We start from the raw sequence: 22,880 nt of genomic DNA, 5'->3' as shown, positions 1-22,880 counted from the left end.
CTCATAACATCTTGCTGACACCTGGTTAAATTACTGAGTAGCTTATTTAAACCAGAAGGAAGTGCCTTTTTTTTTTTTTTTTTTTCCCTAAACTTCTGTAACTTAAAATATGGAAACTATTGCTGGAGGATGTTGTTGATGCCAACAGCATGGGCTCAAAAAGGGATTGGGGAGGGGAAAAGCCCCAAAAAACTGACAAGCTTGTGGAAGGTTCCTCTTAGAATCCAGGTCAGATTTCTGATGGTCAAAAAAAGCAGAGAGTGCTTTAGGATTGCACCCCATTTTCCTTGTATGAACACTGCCCAGGATCACATGTTCTTTCCACAGTTTAGCAGCTGGGCAGCACATTTTTGTCCCTTTTCAGTGCCTCTCAGTACATCTTTCTAGCAAATGTTTTTCTTCCAGGAGATCAAATAGATCATTCAGGGTAAGAGGACCTTCTCTGTCAGCCAGGCAGGTTAACTTGTCTGGCCTCACTCTCTTTGGCAGCTTTGGGTGGGTTTTTGCTTACCTGAGAGCAGAAGAGCAGCAGGCTACTAAACATGTTAATAATATGAGTTTGTGAAAAGCAATGCAATCTTTCCTTTCATGCACAGATACAGATAAATCTTTGAAGAAAGGAAAAAAACTTCTCCAAAAATTTATTCTCAGGAAAGACTGAACCTTCCTTTTTTGAATCTTGCATTCTCGTCATCCCTGCTTCACTACTGGTCTCTGTTTCTATGGCAGTCTCAGGTACAACTTCTGTTAAGATACTCACCCAAACTTCCTTCTTGATTAAACTAATCTATGTCTAATTATTACATTTCTTTCTATTTCAGGGATGAATAAACCTGGCCACTGCAGCAGGGCTTGGTTCTTCCCCATTTAGTAGCTAGTTCTTTGTTCCTTCATTAAGAACTGTTTTCTGATCCCTTATCTCTTCTGCTTCCTTTTGATTTTATCTTCAGGAAGCTGTGTCAGGTAGTAGCACACAAATCCACTCAGATTAGCCTGGTATTTATAGGTATTGGTGCAAACACTTTTCTGACCACCTCTACCAGCTCATTAAAATGATCTGAATTTTGACATATTTCACTTGTGTTTGCATTAAAATACAAATGAAATGAGGCCTGTGGAGTCCAACTCACAAAATTTTTGAGAAGAATGCAAAGAATACACAGCAAAATCTCCTATGAAACAAATGGTAACACAAGCCCATAGTTTTTTACATACCTTTTAACAAGCTTCAGATCATGATACTTCTGTATCATAAATCATTCAAAAAGTGCTTTAACTCACAGAAAATGTTTAATCCATCAATAAAATACTGAATTAGTTTATTTGCCTCTAACCTGTGTGTAATGCTTTGTTTTTTTAATTGAATTAATCAGTTATGCTCTGTGTTCATCACTTTCCCCATCTCCAAAGTGGGGCTAATGCTTTCCTCTTAAAAATCTCAAGACTTAATTTATTAAAATCAATTTCAGATCCTCAGGCTGAAAGCACTCAAGCAGTGCTGTGCGTTTTTATTATTACAATATTTGTAATCAAGCCTTTTATCCTGGGTGACAAAATGTTCTTCTCTTAATGGAGATTTCCTCTTTTGTTAAGACAGTTTAGGAAAATAGCAGTCAAAATCCTTAAAGAATTACCATTACATGTGTTTCTGCCACAAGGTGGTGATGGGACAGCTGAGCCCATCATTCCACGTTTGGTGAACATTGTGTGATGACAGAGAGTTAAATGCTAAGACCTTGACAATCTGCATACATAAAACAAATGTTTTCATAATATGAAAATTAAGACCATTCTTTTCTCTCAAGATTGCATAATTCCAAGATCATCATCCATCTGTGTATATCCTTTATTTTTTCTTTTCACTAACTTTAATAGCTTTATTTTGCAACTTAATGTTTTTCCACCAGCAGGTGAAAGCATTCATAAATCTGTCACAAACAGTTGCCAATGAATATTCATATCTGAACTGTCTGACTGCAGTACTGTGACATTTTTATTTGATTCTAGAGGGAGAGCAAACTTAGACGTGTTTCTTATTTCCTAATGTATCCTGATTGATACTCTGCATTGTACTGCTGAGTAAGTTAATGTAATTAGTAACCTTAAACTACTAATTTGGAATATAAGCCTACATGAAATTGTTTAACAATAAAATGCCTGACTAGTAAATAAAGGGGAGCTACAAACTGTTGCTCACATACTTTTATCTAGGTTTGGCAAATAACTGGGATCTTTTGAAGCCAAGAGCTCCTCCTGTTCAGTCACAATACTTGCCCAATTATTGGATTGCAACAGGGAAGAAGAGAGGCAGTAAAATTTTTCTATTCAGTGTGTCTCAATTATCGTGGTAATTTTTTTTTTTTTTATTCTCTACTGGCTTTGTTATCCAGCCATCAGAAGATAAGTGAGGGCTTGTAGTAACTCCTCATAAACTAATGCTTTGGCTGCTGTATTTCAGAAGTAGCTCTTTTGTCCTTAAAATTTGTTGTGCCCCTGATCTAATATGCTGCTTTTGCTTTTTAAGGACAGTGTTCTTTCTATAAGTTCAGTCACATATGACAAGAAAAGAATGTAATTTTTTTTTCATTTCCTTGCTCCATCACCAGTCTCTAACCTGTGTTTATTTACAAGGAAGAAAGAATCTTCATCATTTTTCCACTCTTTCCTCTTTGGATAGTTTACACATTAGTGCTACTTCCACTTTTTTCCTGATCAAACTTTATGGTAGGAGTCAAAGGAGAATCTTAGAGAACTTGGATTTTTGCATCCCAAAAAATCGATATTTGAACACCCACATTCCAGTAGGTGTCTTTGGAAATCTAAGCACCCATACTTTCTCTTAATTAGGCAAAAAAACCAAAGTTACTGTAAAAGTAGGCAAGAAAAATATTCTAGCACTGTTTTCCTTCAAGCAGTCCTGTGAAATCACCATAAAAATATGCACTGCCATTAATCTGTGGAGAGATAAGATCAAAATTAATGCTTCCACACACTTGAATGAAAGACACACTTTGTAGGCAATTAACTGTATTTGAGTGCAGTTTGAGTCCCTCACAGAGGAACATTGTGTAGCCCAGGCTGTGGGATTTACATCACTGACAAAGGGTACAAATTAGTCTTTTAATAGTAACCATACCTAGAAATGGCTGGCAGCCTACTGAGATCTTCAGTTGTGAGTTGTTATTGCAAAACCATGGAAGCATTTTGACTCTGGAGCTGAGGCAATCCAAGTTATGGTTTTGTTTTTCAAGGAAGTCTTCCAGCTGTGCTGCAGGATGTGTTAGCCCTAGTTAAAGAGGTGTGACAAACACCTTGAATGTCAAGTATCCTAGGCCAAATTCAGAATTTATCAATCTCAGGTAATTTGGAGACTGGGAATCTTTTGTTGAGTTCATCACAACACCGGTAAGAACATTTAGCTCTAAATCAGCTTGAAATTTAAAAAGAAAAATTGAGAAGTTTTTTTCTGCCTCACTGGCAGATCCTCATCATCTTGAAGAACCTGGCAGCTGGAGAATGAAACTAATGTTATTCATTAGCTGTTTGGGAGGCTAAGTCAGTTTTAAAAACAGAATTATAGCTACTAGGTCAGTTAGGCATCGCTGAAAATTAGATCTTAAATTAAATCTGTATAATCAAAACTACTTTCATGAAACGAGAAAATGGGATTTGAAAGCTTCTAGTGCCAGGAAGAGGCAAATCTATCCAGCTGATGTGGCATTAATGCTTGGTAGCAGTTTTGTGTAACTTCACTGGGAATGCACATGTGCATGCATTAGATTTCAGGTTTCAGTCATGAAGAATAACAATGTGTTTTCTAGAAACAGCTCTGTGAATGAATGCAAAACATGCAATTCTGCTCATGCCTAGAAGAGGGAATATTAAACTTAGCCAGAACTGGAAACACAGGGCTAGAGGAAACAGACTGACACCAGCATCTGATTTGATGGATCTCTTTTGTTCAGCCAGGTATCCAGTGCTGCCACTTACACAGCAATGCCCAGAATCATAAGAAACTCAAGATATTTGGGAAATGTTTATCTGAATGACATAGGTTTTGAGGTTTGAAGGTAGATTTAGAAATAAATGTAATTTGACACCAACTGAGCTCTATTTGCTGGTGACAAAGTTATTCTCTGCCAGACTTTTCTGAGGTATTGTGGTGGAAGGTGGTATTTTAGGAGGGATATGATCTTTGTGTCATTCCACGCAGCTTTTCAAGGCAATTGGAGGTGTGTTTTTATATTAGTAAAATAAAACTGGGTTTTGTTAGTGAGTATGTAGGAGGGGTTTTTTTTGTTTGGGTTTTTTTTTGTGTTTTGTTGGGGGTTTTTTATTGGTTTTGTTTTGCTTTTTGTTAAATTGGTGGTTTTTTATCATCAGCAGGGTGGAATTTTATTTTTAAATAATCATGAACAAAAGGAGTTTCACCCAGAGAAAAGTTTGGGGCGGGGTGTCTTTAGCAATCAATTCTGGTTTTCCAATTAGTCTATAAAAATCTCAAACCTGGATCTTCCTGCCCTTTTATTCTCTAGTAGACTCAGTTAAAATCTGAGGCTTGTAGAATATCTCCCAAGTTTTTAACATTTTCTATAGAATTACAGCATGTTTTGTTGACTCCCACATTAACACTGTGAAAGAGTAACAGTATTGATTATTTAGTAAGGAATTAAATTTTCAGGAGCAATGGACCAAATAAATGTGTTGTATATCACACTGTAAAAGCTGATTTCTTAGAACTATTCAGATTATTATACACAAAGAATTAAAATTCTGTGGGAGACCAGGGAAAAATACTGTCATTGCCAATTCAAACTTCTAAGGACTGCCAAATTCCAGGGAATTCCAAATGCAGTTCTGTCCTAAATTAAATTCTTATATGAAAATTTGGGATGCCACTCTTGATTGGATAATTACTAGTCTTATGCTAACTCCATTTTTCTGTAACAAAACAAGGCAAGCATGGCAAACAAAGTATGATGAGAGAATATTTTTATAAATAAGTTTCTAGGGTTTTTCTCCTGTGCAGCTATCTGGAACTCTGCCATTTCGTTCAAGAAAATGTTTGTGAATCCTAAACATTTATTGAATGGTTATCCATGTAGAGCAGCAAAACTCTAGGAAAGCAGAGACAAGACAAAAGTGAAATTGCAGGAGTGAGATCAAAGTCATTAGTTATGGCAATACTTAATTCACAAGGATACATGCAGGGAAGGCTGGACTTGGTTATTGACAAATGCTGGATGCAGATTGAGCACAGAATTCTGTTGTGATGAACCCTTTAAAGACTCCTTTTCCTTTGATAAAAAGCAAAATAAAACAAACAAACAAAAAAAAAACCCCAAAATGAAACACAAGCAAAACAGCAACAACAACAAAAAAAAAAAAAAACAAAACAAAACAAAAAAAAACCCAAAACACCCAAACAAAAAAAAAACCACCAAACAACCAAAAAGAGCATCCAAACATTTTGAGTCAAACCCTGTCTAATTAGCCATTGTGTTATGCACAGTGCAAGGCTAGGTGGAATTCCAGAGCTATTCTTAGACAAATCTTGAACCTTACCAGGGCTAGTAAGGAATGTATTTTTTTTTCAGTATCATTTGACTCCACAGTACAAATGTACTATAATTTCAGTTTAGTAGCCTTTTCCTCTTCTGTGTGTTCTGCAAAATGAAGGGTAAATTTTGAGCAGATCCGTTCTGTTAGGCTTCACCAAACAAATTGCACAGTAATAGCATCTATTTGATCTTTCAGGACCTAAAAACTGCCTGGAGGCTACATGTTTCACTTCATTTCATTGGATCAAAGAGAGGGAAGTCTAGGGTTTTGAAAGCACATCCAGACTCCAAGTGGTGAAAAGTGTTCTTTTGATTTCAGCCATCCAGAACAAGCAGTGCAGATTTAGTGTGAACCCCATTAGTCACCACACTCTGTTCCATTTAGTAGTCAATGATTTTCTTTCCAAAGTGGTAGGGTTATAAATTTGGCACAGACAGCTCGCTATTACACTCTGTAGATGTTTAACAAGGTTCATATAAATATAGGTTGGATTTTAATTACATCCTGGGTTTATGCACAAATTTTTCCCAATTAAGAAACAGACTTCAGTGTGTGGAAGATGGGTTCATGATGTGCTCTCTGCCTGACGCTGTTAATTGGAGATGATTGAGAGTCTCAGTATAGCACAAGTCCAACTTAAATATTATCATGTAAGACATCTTTGCCCTAGCAATGGGAGCAGTAGCATTCACTCTCCTCTGGTGTCTATCCATCTTTAGAAACCAGCCTTGGGAAAGCTCTAACTGTGGCAACTTAGGAACTGTGCTGTTTGAATCTTAGTCTAAAACAAAAGAGCCTTTTTAACCCAATATCATTTTTGCAATGGGAAGCTTTAAGATGCCTGAGCAAAGAACATTAGGAAATGGCCTTCCCTCTGTTTATTTCCAACCTTCTAAGAAATGTTTAGCTTTAATAGTGAATTTTCAGCGGTTAGCAGCTATGGTGATTTTTTAAATTAAAACTATATTTCAAACTGAAACTCTCTGCCGAAAAGTTCAGCCAACAATATTGTCCTTTAAAAACCCAAACTGCAATCATCAGAAATTAAATCCTTTAAAACAGCTGTACTTTGTCAGAAAGATGACCTGAATGACCTGATATAGTTTGAGCACAATTGCATCTACTGTTCTTGAGTACATTCTCTTGACCTTTTACAGTTACTGTATCATGCAGTACTTTTTACTTGCTTAAACTACATAAGATCCAAAACTGACCAGCATCTTTTAGGAAAATTTATTATCCAACAGGTTTTTGTCTTTGAAATCAAGGAAATATTAATACTATGTTGTAATCATCAATAGTTTTTCATTTCAATCATTTTGAAATAGCTACTGAGTTTTTAATATTTTATTCTTTGAGCATTTGCAAAGGTTCATCTCTGAGTCAGTTACTTTGAGCTGTATGCTACATTTCCTGCCTGGGTTTAACCTAATTCTATTCAACAGGCATGGGGGACAGACATGCAGCATAGCCCTTACAACAGTTTACTTTGGAAAATGAGTGGTGTGTAATAAAAGTAACAGAATTTTGCATACGTAATTAGACTGAATTAAATAGCTGCCAGAAGAGGATAATTTCTAGGCACTGAGTAGTAGCACCTGCACATCTGAACTACTCTTCATCCCATGAATTCCTTGAGAGTCTGATCTAGTTCAGTCATTTAGCAAATGAGTTAATCACTCAGCCATTCCTAGTGGCTTTACAAGAGAGGATGACTCAACTGACCTCAGCTATGTAGCAAGAGCAACATCTCGTTAACAGCTTATTTCTTTGTGAACTGTGTTCCTTTGGCTTCCTTTAAATCCATCACTTCAACACTCTGAATTCTCTAGGAATCAAAAACTGCTGCTGAACAATCATAAAAAAATTATTTCCATAAAATAATTTACCAGAATTTAAAACATAAATCTGTGCTTCACTATCTCCCACCTCATCTTGGTCGACTTGCTCTGAACTGCAGCTATGGTACCATGTAATGTGAAGACACAAGGTGGCCTCTAATCCAGGCATGGAATTCAGATAAAATCTGCCCTTGTGTTTTTCTAGTTTCATATATCTCTATTCTTCTTGAGCCAGTACATATCCATTTACATACTTGAAAACTCTGCTATCTTTTTGCAGGACATTTATACAAGATAAAATGCCCCCACAAGGTATGCAAGCATATGTGAAAGTGCTCAGCTCAATGTTCAGGTTTAAATAGCTCATACATATCCTCAAATGAGCTTCAGGTTTTTTCCTTAGATGTTCATAAGTGACTTTCTTTGAGGTGTTGCAATTGTTGGGGGCAACGAGTTGAGTTTCAGTATTAGTTCTTTGCAGACTGCCTGGTTTAACCTAAAATGCTACTGGAAGTTTTGCTTAGCATAATAGACTAAGTAATTTGCTTCTTCCCCCTACCCTACACATAATATAAACACTGAAATAAAAATAATGTTGCGGTTTTCTGTTTGGTTTTTTTTAAGGTATCCAGGACACCTTTCTTGATTTCTGTTTTCCGATAGTTTCATCAGCTGGATATGTGTTACAGCAGACTCTTTACTAAAGTAACCATACACCAAAAAGTTCTAAAGGTTAAAAGAAAAAAAGAAATAAAGAGATAATATTGGATTTCAAAAACGTGAAAGGTAATATCTCTCTCTTTATCAAACTTCAGTTTCATGTTAAATGAAAGCAGATGTACAGTCGCAGTCCAATCTAAAGGTCAGTCAGGTCAGCAGGGCCTTTGGTTGTTTCTGTGAGATTTTGTTCATGGTTTCTGCATTAGACCATCTCTACAGGGCTAAGTCCAGGGACCTGGAAAGCATTTTGGACCAGAGGACTGTGACAAATATGTTTTATACCACTAAGAATAAACAAGTTGTGAAATCACTAAATTCTCCAACCCTGCATCTGTGCAGCAATTTAGGCAAGTTCTCCCAGCATCACTGTGGGGCTCAACCAGCAGCCTCTGAGGCAGGGCATGTCTGCTCATCCCCCAGACTCAGATCCCAGCATCTCACTCAAATGTTCTGACCTACACTAATAGTGAATTACCTCACATACAAAAAACTCACATTGTAATTAGAGTTAGGGTCTGTGACAGGAGGGGTGTTCCACAAGCTGATGCAATACATTATTTTATCAAACTACCCACCTACATATAACCATTATGCATTTGATTACCACAAAGTATTGTCTTTCCAGTTTCATCTGTTTTCTGTATTTAATTGGCCAAGCCAGTGACAAGCCTTTATGGTACTTTCTTTGACTCCTTTGTTTTGATCTCCTGGACAAAGTGTTGTGTTCTGGACAAAGAGTGTGTGTCTCTACAGGCTTCTTTATATATTCAATTTTAAGCTGACTTTAAATTTTAACCTATCTTCTCCTTCTCTTTTCAAGCTGCCCCACCTTCTGTTTCAGAGAAGGCTCCCTTTAGTTCATTTAAGGGATTATAATTTTGGAATATTAGGGCAGTGCAAACCAGAAAGGCAAACTAATCTTAGAAAACAGCAATAGATGGATGCAGGTCCAGACCTTCCTGGGAAATAGTGGCACCTGGAGATGGGATTGGAGTAGAAATAGCGTGGTCAGAGCTTCAGCTAACAGCAAACATTTCCAGCACTGAAATCCTGAGTGAGGGGGAGATACTGGGCACTCTGAGTCATGACAGAGATTTTTTTCAAGGCACTGCAATGTACAGTTCATAGAACAAATCTTGATAAAAGATTCATGTGTTGACTCAGATTAATCTGATCTTGGTTTTACCTCACAGAATACATTTAGTTTTGATTTTATTGAAAACAATTCAGTCTATGAGGATTATATTGTTGTTATAATTAGCTATACAGATTGATCATACATGCTGTTCAATAAATGTTTGGTGCTTAACCTGATTTACTTAATTGCATTTAGTCAGGAATTGCTTTTGTTATCCCAATGGTGATAATCTCTCCCAGTGAAAAAGTTTGTGAGTAGTGACATATCTGACAGTCATTTTCCAGCACAACATGTGAAAGTAGAGCTCAAATACATGTTTTTCACACAACTGATCAACCAAAAAGTCTAAGAAATATCTGTGTATTTTGACAGGAATGCTAAATACTCATCTAAAACACAGAACAATTCCCAGGACTGACAAATATAAAATAATTTTATATTTACATAAATATTTTTTTAATTCCAAAGATATTTTCACTTCATCTGAAAAAAATTCTGCACAAAACCTAATACAAGTTGATTATACAGATCTTCTGTATAGAAAGAATATAATTTGACAATATCTTGGAATATGGCAAGTGAAGGAAAAGAGTTTTGAAACATTTAAGAAATTAGTATAAAAAAAGAAAAGCCAGGTATGATAACTGTAGGACCCTAGCATGGTCATAGTTATTACAGAAAAATAGATACAAAAAGAATTTTTTTTTCATTAAGCCGGACATGAAATTTATCTTCTTGGTGAAGCATGATGGGTACATGAAAGGTGAATTTCTATAATAAAATTTGAACTTTTTTTGAACTTAAGATATATGCGTTGACTTTCAAAATAATCACTGTGACATGAAAAAATTCTATTTCAAAAGTACCTTAATTTTAAATCTAAGAGTTAGGCCTCACAAGGGGATAAGAATGATTAAAAGATGTCCATAACCCAGCCATATATTAGTTTTGAAAGTTAATTGTTTAATAGCTGAATTTCAGTCTTTCACTCGACATAACAAAATTGCAGTACAAGTTTTATATTTTTCTTTTAGGCACTGCATTCCTAGCAGCATCCCACAAAGCAAAAGAATATTTATATTTTTTTCCTTCAGATTGCAGGTTCAGATTAAGGTTACTTAAAAAATTAGCACCTAGCTGGTTTAATGAGTGTATAAATGATCAGCCTTTTTACTCTGAGAACTCTGTAAATAGTGCATGAGGCTCATGTCATAAATCCACACGTGCCTTTATGGCCTCCATTTGATACTGTCTCCAGTATTTCACATCCTCTGGCTGGCTGCAGGGATGTAAGGGTTGGATGTTAGGAAAAGGTTTCTCACCCAGAGGGTGGCTGGCACTGGAACAGGCTCCCCAGGGCTGTGGTCGCAGCACCAACCCTGACAGAGCTCAGGCAGTGAGAGGGCAATGCCCTTGAGCACGTGCTGGGGAATTCCTGGGTGTTCTGAACAGCACCAGGAGATGGACTTTGAGCATCCTGTGGGTCCTTCCCAGCTCAGGGCATTCTGTGATTCTGCAATCCAGAAGAGCATACAGAAGTGTGATATTAGACAAAATTTCCTTGTGGCCCACATTGGGTACTAGAAACACTAGCTAATATCCATTGCTGATGGGTCACTTAGTAAATCTCAACACTTATGCTGAGATTAAGTTTGTGTTTCCCAGGATGATGAAAAACACTTTATAAATATTTTAATTTTCTAAAAGGCTTGCTCCAAGCTACAGAATGTTAAGGTTGGAAGCAAAAAGGTATTGTATTTTTACTTTTCCAAATATTCCTGTAATTTTCAGAGTTGGAAGAGAAAATGTGTAATAAAGTTTACTTTAGAATTTGTTGCATTCTCTAAAGACCTATGATACTGGCTTATTGAGAAATATATAGGTTATCCAGGAAGATATTTGTACTTTAAAGTTATTTTGCCTGCCAACATCAGTTTTTAGGGCTCTATAAATTTTAAATTTTAAAGCCCTAACTCCAGATCCTGTATTAGGAGTAAATAGGCTATTCTTTCAAGTTTAAGATGTCTGGGTTATAATTTCTTTACAGATTTTGAGAATTTGGCAAAAGTATTGACTGAAAGCCATTGAAATTTTTGTTGTTAGATGTTTTATGATATTAAGATCTGTATCCAAATTTGTTATTTTGTTTGTTTTTTGAAGCTGGAATTGATGTAGAACAGCAGAACAAAGCCATGTTAGAACAGTAAGGCAGGCGTCTACATATTCTTTGTAGAGAGTGAGAGAGACTTGGTTTATCTGAAAATGTGTGTAGTGGGGTACTAAAACATCCTTAGTAAAGTGGCATGTGAACTTTTGTCAGGCAGAGATACCTGCTGTCTGATACCTACTGTTTAACTGAGTTTTGGCTAGTTGTGTGTAGCTCTCAAAATACAGATGTTCCTGTTTGTGGGCTCACTCAGTGTGCTTATATCCTGATTTACTGATTGCTTGGGGTGGAAGCTTGTGAGAGGTAGATTCCTCCTGGATTTGAGCTGATGTTCACAGGGCAGAGGCTCTGCACTTCTTCCATCCTTTTAATTGAGATCTTTATGGATCAGACAGAGCTGAAGGTCCTGAGGAGACTGATCTCAGAGGGGGATGTATAGCTCAACTAATATTGGTGGCCATGACAGTGAGAATTCTTGAAAAAGCATTTGTCTTTAAACTCTCGAGTCACACAAGTTACCCCAGAATTTACATAACTCCATATAACTTCATACACTTCATAAACTATGCAGTGTATGAAGCAATATTGATTATTGCAGTGTATGAAACAATACCATTATTGTTACAATGGTAACAAGAAAAACAAAAATCAGAGAGATGTTTTGAGGACCACAAACAATTTCCAATCAAATCACTTGGATGAGCAACATCTTAGAGGTTTCCTTTGAGAAAGGAATAAGATTTCTCTTCATTTTTAATGTTCCTGTGTTACATTTCTCCCAAAATTAAAGGACAATCCTAACCTTGCAGTAAGGACTAATACCTCATTGAAATCTTGCTCCATGTGTTTTGTCCTGGACAAACCACTTAGTTTCCACTTGTCATCTGTAACTCAACTTCTCACGTACTTAGAAATGTAAGAAAATTGTAAATTAAGAACTTGGTTGCTAAAGATTTTAGGAAATTGAACATATAGAAGCATTTGATGGAAAACCTCACCATTCCACCACTGCACTGAGTGATTTGTGTCATGCAGCTCCTTTTGTGTTATTAAACAAAGCCAAATGGCAGAGCTCAGCTGAGTGAAAAAATCTCTGCTGAGGTCTGTGCTCATCCATCATCCCTAAGAGGGGTAGGAGAACAAACTGCACCCCTACAAATGCTGCCACATCTTTTCCAATTCTTAAACCCCTAAGGCAGGGTGGGGGCATCTGAAGGCACTTACACAGGCCACTGCCCTCAGTTAGCTTGCCCCAGCCTCATGGCCCAAATACAATTCACATTTTTGAGTTCAGAAGGTCATTATTCCTACCTTCTAGGTCATATTGTGCATACATTCACATTCATTTTATTAGGTTGCTTTATATGTAGTGTCTTGCACTGTCAGTAATGTCTACATTACAGAGAGAACTACATTTACCTTTATAAACCCTAAAATTTATAGACTAGAGAACAAGCTAATTGTCTTTTATTTTGCTTTTAACTATTGCTTCTTTCTCTGCTAAACATTGCAAATAAGAATTATATTGTTTACCAACAAACACAATGAAGAAATTAGTGGAGAAAAGTCATTTTGCCAGGAGAACTCTTAGGGAAGAATACAAACGGGCCCTAACTGCCATTTCTATTACACATCTTCCATGTCTCTGGGAGAATTCACATGTCTTTTTTCTCTCTCTTTATAACTTATTTTTACATGGAAAATGCTTACCCTAGGGGACATTTAGACATAAATTATGCTCTTTGAGTTCTGGCTTTCTGTAAACACAAAAAATTACAAGTAGAATTAGAAATTCTACTCCTGAACACACAATACAGATGCACCACACAAGAATGTTGCTTAATAAATTGACATTAAAGGCAATTATCTCTGGTATTTCTCTGAAGATTTTGGAGTACAATGTAATAATAGCTCATCTCCTTTAAATTCAGTGTGGCCCACTTATTCTGACAATGTCTAGAACAAAAAGGAGCAAGTTATATGAAATAAATGACTTGCCCTTCTTCTCAGAAAGACCTTTCTGCCATGTCCTGATTGCACCTGAGCTTATCATTTTGATAAATGTGAGCTAAAATGTTCTGGAAATTGAGTGCAAGGAAACTGGGATAGGTTTACTGTCAACTAACAGGATTAAACTGAAAGCTGAAAGCCCCAAAAAATTCTCCTCCCTTCTTTCAGTATTTAAAAACACATTTATAATTCAATTAGTTTTATTCTTAATCAAGAAAATATGCATGGTGGTAGAAGAATGCAGGCAGGTGGGGCATATCTTGTAAGAAGCAAGAGAAATGTATATGGCTGTCCATGGCCTGGTTGTCCAGGGAGACTTGGCAGGACTTTTTGCTGCTCTGGAAAAGTGTATTTTTTAACAGATATCTGCTCCATGCCTTATTCTGACTTGTTTTGAAGCTAAAATACAGGCCAGTATGTGGGCGGGGGCTGCTGTGCCTGAAGCTGCAGCCCTAAGGGTGCATGAGGAGAGGGAAAGATGAGAAAGTTTCCTCATCTCTTTCCACTAACAAGAGAGGGTGGGAAAAGTGCTTCAGGTTGGTAGGCAGAATCAGCGGCTGTGCTGTGTTTTGTTTGGTTTGGGCTTAGTTGGGAGGCTGCTTTTTGTCTCTTCTCTTCTCTTCTCTTCTCCTTCTCTTCTCTCTCTTCTCTTCTCTTCTCTTTCTTCCTCTCTCTTCTCTTCTCTTCTCTTCCTCCCTTCTCTTCTCCCTTTTCTCTTCTCCTTCTCTCTTCCTCTCTCTTTCCTCTCTCTCTCTCCTCTCTTCTCTTCCTTCTCTTCTCTTCTCCTCTCTTCTCTCTGCTCTCTCTTCTCTCTCTTCTCTTCCCTTCCCTTCCCTTCCCTTCCCTTCCCTTCCCTTCCCGTCCCTTCCCTTCCTTCCTTCCCTTCCCTTCCCTTCCCTTCCCTTCCCTTCCCTCTAACCCTCCTCCCTTCCCTTCCCTTCTCCCTTCCCTTCCCTTCCCTTCCCTTCCCTTCCCTTCCCTTCCCTTCCTTCCCTTCCCTTCCTTCCCTTCCCTTCCTTCCCTTCCCTTCCCTTCCCTTCCCTTCCCTTCCCTTCCCTCCCTTCCCTTCCCTTCCCTTCCCTTCCCTTCCCTTCCCTTCCCTTCCCTTCCTTCCCTTCCCTTCCCTTCCCTTCCCTTCCCTTCCCTTCCCTTCCCTTCCCTCCCTTCCCTTCCCTTCCCTTCCCTTCCCTTCCCTTTCCCTTCCCTTCCCTTCCCTTCCCTTCCCTTCCCTTCCCTTCCCTTCCCTTCCCTTCCCTTCCCTTCCCTTCCCTTCCCTTCCCTTCCCTTCCCTTCCCTTCCCTTCCCTTCCCTTCCCTTCCCTTCCCTTCCCTTCCCTTCCCTCTTTCCCATTTTTTGTTTCCTGACCATGTTTCTCTCATTATTTCAGACCCTTCTCAGCCCCAAAAATGTAAGAACTCTGCAGAGTCCTTTTCTGACCAGAATACTGAGGAAGCATTAGATAACCTAGATGCCTGTTTTCAGGCCAAAATCAGCCAAGGAAAATGTAGCAAGATTGAAGCAAGTTATTTATTCATTAGAAGTCAAGGAAAAGCAACTGGAATAGTTCTTAAACTGAATCATTTGAGGACAAATTTTGTACTTTTCCTGGGGACCCTTATGTCTATAAATAATTCATGCCCTTGCATGGTTTTGATTCCTTTCTCTGAAAATGCTTTTTTTTTTATGACCAGGTCACATGGTCAGAGTTATCCTTTAATGTCCTTTAATGTATTTTTTCACTTTATCATTTTTTCATTTTGCTGAGGAATACATTAGCCTTTGCTACTTACCCTTGAAACATCTACTTTAGCAGCAGGCTTTGAAGAGAAAATGAGAAGTAAAATATTAGTTGCTTCATATGTACTTGGGTGAGAAATTTTACCTGAAAGATTGAAAATTTCCAGGAAAAAATATTATCTCTTCTGGTTTACATGTAATTTCTTAAAATGCCAGCTATGTATTGGAAACAAAGTTCAGCAAGCAATACATCCCATATCATTCATAGATATGTGGATTCAGGCATGTAAAACTATCCCTCAGTAGCTTCTCCCATGTCTGAATTTTGTCTTATTTCCTCTGCTATGTAAAAGGCATAAAAATGCCTTTGAAATTAAAGTGAAGTTTCTACAGAGAAACTTCAAAGTTGGGACTAAAACTGAATTTCAAAATATGTATCCAAATTGAACACTTTTAATGTTTGAGGCTAATAAACTTTTGAAAGGAGATCAAAATCTTTGTTCCAGCCATTTTTCTGGGACAAGACTTCTACTGATATTGAAGGATGCCCCAGTGATGACTTTGTCCCTAATCCCTGTAGAAAGGTAGACTATTCAGAGGAATAGAAAGTATTCCCTTTTATGTATGCATACATATTCATTTATTTATTTATTTAAACAGTGCTGCCTCTCCAACCTCAGGAGAGTTTTCCTACATTAATTGCCTCTGTGCTTAGATGCCTCCAATTATTAACCTGCAGGTGTCTCTAATCACTGCATATTCCCACTGGAGTCAGGTTGAGGGCCATTAGCTGTGGTGGTTAAATACAACACACATTATGTGGGTTTTGTTTACTGTTTTACCCCTGAATTTGGCCTCAAAGATGCCAGAAAACAATGGAAATCAGCAACCACTTCTTTCCACTCCTGCAGTGCCTTGGATCCCATTTTCCTCCTTCCCTTCTTTCTCAGGGAAACATTTGAAGACAGTGTGTAGGCTAAAGCGAGAAGGGTTTTCCAAGCACTATTCCATATTATTGAACTTGGAACACAGTCTCACCCTTCAACACTTCTGCTTTCCAAAGCCATAAAAATCCCACTTGGGAAACCTACATAGTTTTGCTAAAACTGCCGAGCTGGGACATTGGAAAATGTAAGGAGCAGTGGACTCTGTCTTCATTTGTATGGGGTTATCATGGCTTATTCAGCAGTAAAATTGTATCTAATTATGTTGGTACTAGACTGAATCTCCTTTAATTGATTAATTATAATTCACGTGTAGATTAACAGCTTTTAAAGGTCAAAACCTTTCAAATTGCACTGAGTACTTGTTTATCTCTCCCTGTGCTGTGTAAACCTGGTATTCTATTGCAGCCTGAAAGCAACACCATAATTACAGATTTGGAGGCCGAGAAAAATTGATTAGCAACCAAGGCTGGGTAGGAACAAAGGAACTGGGTCTGGTTATTCTTCTGCTCTCCCTCCTGAAATGCACAAGCCTTGACTGTGTTTCAGACCAGGAGATTTTGACAGCCTAAGGTGTTTCAGTAGTGAGCAAGCACTGTTTAAATAAAAGATGTTGTTGATTATGAAGCTGGCACACTGCATAAAAATATATATTCTTTAAATTCTCAGTAGCATGAGCTGCTGGTATTATTGCTTTTTAAAGAAGAAGTGTACTGATGCAAAAGTGGTTAAACTTTTAAGCTAGTACTCCATTATACTTTGCTTTTCCTCTCACTCAGGTGCGAACACAGAACAAAATTTTTGTGCATGATACCCCAAGGGCCTCAAAGTGCTTGAATAAAACATGTTATTTTCACCTACTGGAAATATCTCAAATATTTTCTATACTCTACAAGCAGCATATTATTGTTACCACATTTTTTTAAAGTGCAGTGACCGATAAAAAAAGAATATAAAAGTGAAAAATATAAAAGTTTTCATTTGTGGTGGGAGCAAAAATGTATTCTTCACAATAGGAAATTTGCCCTTTTTTCTAAGAAAAAAGGAATACTTATTCTTTCTATTTTTGAGGTTTGATATTGGAAGAGAGCAGCTTGTTGTTACTAGCTGTTTGATATGTCTCATGATAAAATCAGCATTTTGGGTTTTTGAGGGATTGTTTTTCTGACCCTTTATATTATGTTGATATAGAGAGAATTTAAAGCTGGAGAACATTATTCTCTTTAAGCACAATGAAAAGCCTATTTAAAGCATTATTTCTTGTTTGCTAACTTGCCAACAGAAACTGAGTAATGCTCTTTCCTGAAATATTCTGTTTTGAATAGAAGCAGAAATTAAGTGTAAGTCATTGGATTTTGGGTGTGAATTTATGAGCACAATGCAATTTCTCAGAGAAAAGAGAAAATGGAGACCAAACTGGCACTGCAGTTGGCTAGAGAAAGCAGACCTGGAGGGACTAGCTCTCTCAAGTGTGTGTATATCTGTAGCCAGATACAGATATCTGTATCTTTACTCTGGTAGTCAAGTAAAATACTTCAGGACAGGACTTTAAACATACCAAGAGTGATCCCTGCTGAGTCAGATCTATTCCAGATAGGTGTCCTTACCATAACTTACATTCTACTGCTAAAAACCCCCTTTTGATGATATTTTAATTTTCCTGAACTTGGTGCAATTTTCAAAATTTAAAAAATATTTCATCTGGAGCAATATTAGTTAGTGAGAAGATGGAATAGAAAGTACAAATACATCTGGTAAGATCAGGGAGTAGGAGAGGCTGGGAAAAACACAATAACAGTGAAGTCTATTTTAAGGAGAAGTCTATATTCAGAGCAGGATATATTGTGAATACTCTTTATCTCTCAGAAATTGAGAGAAGATGAAGTATTAAAAACAGAGGATGTGTTGAATATCAAAGTGAATTTTGGTGTGGTTTGAATTGTGGCCAATCTCACTGAATCAGAAGGATGCTAATTGGAAGATATCTGTAAACGGCAGAAAAATATTTCTAAAAATTAACTATATATATTTGCATCCACTGTATAGAGAGCCAAAGACATGTTTGAACCACCCATCTCTCACGAGCTTGTTCTCCATTTGTTTCTGAATGTTATTAGAATAGTCAGCATAGCGTTGTCAGCCTTTTTTTTGTTGGAGGGAGAAGAGACAGCCAACTCAGCAAAGAACATATCAAAAACCAACCAACCAAAATAAAAAAAAAAAAACCACCAAAAAACAAACCACAACATCAACAAAACCCCAAAAAATCAAAAAAACTCAAAGTCTGGGGTGCTCTCCCTGCAAGCTCCATGGCTGCTCCCCAGCGCAATTCCCATCCTGTCTGCAAACACCACAAACTGAGGCATAGTACAAAGTGTGTGCTGAAGGAAAGGAGACACCATTATTTCTGATAGTCATACTGATTATATAGTAACTAAATCTAATTTTCATTCCTCTGGCTGTTCTAACAATGAAATCGACTTAAAAGTCACAATTGTCAGCAACTTGGCAGAACAACAGTAAACATCTAAGCAAGACTGGCAAGGAGCTTTGAGATATTAAGAAAATGTGCATTTAAACAACATTTAACCTCACTTTCCTTATAAGCTCTTCCCCTTCTAGGCTCCTTGGAATTTAATTTGGCTCTGGCTTAAAGGAGTTATGAATGGAAGTAATTTAAAGATGGATGGATGTTAATTTAAAGATGCCGTCATTTTCTGACAGAGCCGGGTAGTGAAGTGTAAGAAAATGCATAAAGAAGATAGTGTGTAATCAGGAAATGCCAGTCAGACAACAGTTTGATAAATTGATGGGAAAGAGACATGATGCTTCTAATGGACTTCAGTATCTACCAAATACAACATATTTGATGAGCTAATTTCTGCCATGGCACACAAAGCAGGTTTCCTAAATGATGCTACACAATTGTGTATGTTTATACCATAAATGGAGACACACTTTTTTTAAATAAGAGTAATATCAATATTACCTCCACTAAGCAGTAATGTAAATTGTTTAATATATAAACATTAGTGTGAATTGGAAAATTAATTAAAAGAACAAGTCACTATAATTATGATAAATAAAGCTTATCTTTATTGCTAGCATGCTTCTCAAGCAATCTGTCTAAATGAGAGGAAATTATATGCCATCAACTTCCCCAAGAGCTAAAGTCTCATTTTAAGGATCAGGTATGCTACACTGAAATTAGAAAAATATCTGCTTAATCGGTATCACATCTCCAGGAGGATTAGAGAGAGGCTGGCCCTGTTTTGCCACCTGTTCTGCACATACAGAACACAATTCTTGTCCATTTAACTGACTTTTGACCCCAGGTTTGGCTCATTGTGGCTAATTTAGTTAGATTTTGATGTCAGGGAAGCTGGTCATTAGACTTTAATGATAAAGTACATGTAACTATTAAATATGCAATGGTTTTCAAATTGGACTGCTGGAATCTGTTCACTGCAGTGGCATTTTCTTACATTAGCCTTCCCCATCTCCAGTATATTTTCCTATTCACCTATTTCCATCTCCAGTATATTTTCCTATTCACCAGATGCTAGTCCCTACTTTGAAAGGAAAAAAAAAGTCAACAGAAAGTCCTTTAAACTTATATTAGAAAATATATCATTCGTCTGTCTCTTTTCTGGCTGGTCTTGCAGTCATCTTGGTAATTTGTTAAAATATATCATTGCCTTTCAATATATTGAGCAATCATTATTGAACAAGGAAATATTGTGTTGAAATACACATGTTGTATATTGTTTAGTACTTCAGCATTGCTTTAACTTAACAACACCTTCTACAGCTTCTAAAAGCCATCTTCTGAATTCAAACATAGAGAAAAACAAAGCAGACCAGAAGACGTTTGGGGACATGTGGGATAAGAGAGGAAGTATTAATAAGCAAAGCAATCTCTGGCCTCTTTTCAGTACTGTCCAAGTCTGGTGCAGTGATGGACAACTCCTCTTCCTCCTCCTCCACCTCCTGAGCCTGGCACTGGGTCAGTCTGGATGTTCTTGGTCAGGATCTCAGGCTGTAATGTTGTCCTGGCACCATGGCACACAACTGCTGCCAGAGGAACTAGGAGTAAATGCAAATGGGGTTCAGATCATTACTTCTTATGTCATCTCTGTTGCACAATCATGTAAAAAAATAATGTGTGAAGTTAACTAGAACTTGTGCTTGCAGTTATCTTTGCATACCAGAACAGCTGCATCAGCCAGGATGCAGCTGAATTTTCAACATGACATCAAGCTTCCTATGGTTTATAAATCACCATCTGGATGTGCCCCTAGAAAAATGGCTTTATCTCTTGTTGCTGGAAAAACTTAGCTTCAAATTTTAATCAGGGTCACAAATAGAGGAGGATGTAGGTTTATTATTTACTTGTCTGGTCTGGATGTTCACACATAGACCTGTGGCATGGTGAAAATCTTGCCATTCCTGATTTTTGAAATCTTTCAAGCTCATTTTTTTCTGATATTCAACTGTTTACACTACTCAAAATAAAATTTTAAAAAAAAGTCACTTTAATTGGAAGATATATTCCCAACCAGCTTTAATGAGAGAAAAATGTGAATTTCCTCCTAAAATCACTTGCAGAACATATACACTCTAAGATTAATTATATGCATCTTACTTCTTGCCTCATTTCACTATACAAATGAGATACTGAACATACATAAAATTCTTGTATTAGGGCCTACAAAACTTTATTGGACAGAAGTTGCATTACTGGCAGAAAAACAGTCTCTTTCTTAGTCTTCATTGCAGCAGTATGGAAGCTGGTCAAGCAAGACTTGCTAATTATCTGTCTAAAACCCACTGTGCCTAAATTGATAATGTGCCACAGTGTTAAAGATTTTTTTTTTATCTGGGAGAATTTTTAGCACCTACTGTTTTTATTCTGACTTCTGCTAATTGCAGTATTCCCAGAAAAAAAAAAATGCAAGACACACCAACATTCTCTATTAAAAAAAACAAAAAAAAACTCCTATAAATTAACTCTAGTAAGCAAAGACTACTTATACAGGATGCTTACTCTATTTAACCTATGAATTCTCTTCCCTTTGAAGTTTTTTGGGATTTTAGTTTATTTTTAAGTTCTGGAGGATGGTTAAAAAAAAAAAAGAGAAAAGAGCAGATTATTTTTATTTTTCCTGCAAAAATTAATAAGCCTCTGTAAGATTTGGGTCATTTACTTTTGAATTCACTTCATAGGTAAGATATGCTTGGCTTAATTGGTTCTTGCAATGAATTCCCAGTAAAGCCTTCAGGAGCAAATTTTGTTTACCACCAAATTCTATGCATGAGTGTTGTGATTCTGTTACATTAATGAAATAAGAACCAAAGACCAAATTCCCACCTGAGCTAATAAAGAGTCAGCTTCTCACCAGATCTTTTCCACTGGGGAGACAATCCTTTAAAGGGGCAGTGAAATCTGAGGTCCTCATAAAATTTGTGGTCATTTAAAAACCTTGCATGTGCCAAGTTAAAGGTGTTAGCCCCAGTGTCTTGGTGAAATTCCAAATTAAATATTTATGTTCTGTGTGCCTGAGATCTCTGTCTAATTTCATTTAAATATTATTTCTTTCCCTAGTGGCACCATTCCAGCATAGTTGCTGTATTTCACTAGTGCTTTCATGCTTGATGATGGCAGTCTAACCTTTTGTGAATATACAGAATGTGCAAGTGTATTTAAAGGAATTAAGAGATTTCTATCTCCTTTGACAAGTTCTTTGCATCCAATCAAACTGTTACATAAAGGAACAGAGAGGATCAAAAAGAGAGATGAGGTCTTTTATTTTCTCTGATCCCCATGGTTGTTCGACCTGGAGCAGAGGTTTTGGGGATACCTCATTAGAGCCTTCCACTACCTGAAAGGAGATTATAAAAAGGAGGAAGGGGGACAGTTTGTACAGGCAAATAGTGACAGGATAAGGGGCAATGGTTTTTAACTGAAAGAGAATAAGTTTAGATTAGATGTTAGAAAGAATTTCTTCCCTGTGAGGGTGGTGAGGCCCTGGCACAGGTTGCCCAGAGAAGCTGTGGATGCCATGTCTGGGAGTGTTCAAAGCCAGGCTGGATGGGGCCCTGAGCCACCTGGACTAGGGAAGGGTGTCCCTGACTATAGCAGGTGATCTTTAAAGCCCCTTCCAACCTAAACCATTCTAAGTTTATGTTTCATGGAGGCACAGTTACCCATGTGAATTCCCTGGAAATTCTACCACCAGCATGGACAGTGACAGCAAGACAGAAACACTAATTAAGGTTTCTTGGGATAAAAATATTCTAAGATTTAGGCTACAGGAATTAACATCTTAATTGAAAGGTGGGATTTTAGCCACAGGTGCATGGCTGTACATGTACAGGTACAGGAGAGAAGGCAGCAGGCTGTGTTTCCAGGGATGTGTGGGTTCTGTCATGTTCCCTCAGAGACCAGTGCTCTGCTCAAGCTCCAGTGGATGCACATTTCTGCCACTCATGTGTTTGCAGGCTTCTGGATCAAAGGCTGGATCCTGCAGCTGCACTGCAGGCCGTGAGCATCCGGGGCTGGGAGGGAATGGGTTCACATCCTCATCCCAGCCCCAGCAGCTCTTCATGGCAATGCCATGGCATGGGTTGCTCAGATACCTACCTTTTAAGGAGTTTGCCACTTTTAAAATACATGTAATAAATATAATAATACTTCTTTTTTATTTTTTTAACCTTCTCATTTAAAACTTTGAGGTGGCTCTTATATGGAACTCTTGCAA

The sequence above is a fragment of the Serinus canaria genome, chromosome 1, assembly GCF_022539315.1.
Source record: "Serinus canaria isolate serCan28SL12 chromosome 1, serCan2020, whole genome shotgun sequence".
NCBI classification, from domain to species: domain Eukaryota; kingdom Metazoa; phylum Chordata; class Aves; order Passeriformes; family Fringillidae; genus Serinus; species Serinus canaria.
The sequence above is the reverse complement of the archived record's forward strand: the minus strand, read 5'-3'. Positions refer to the sequence as shown.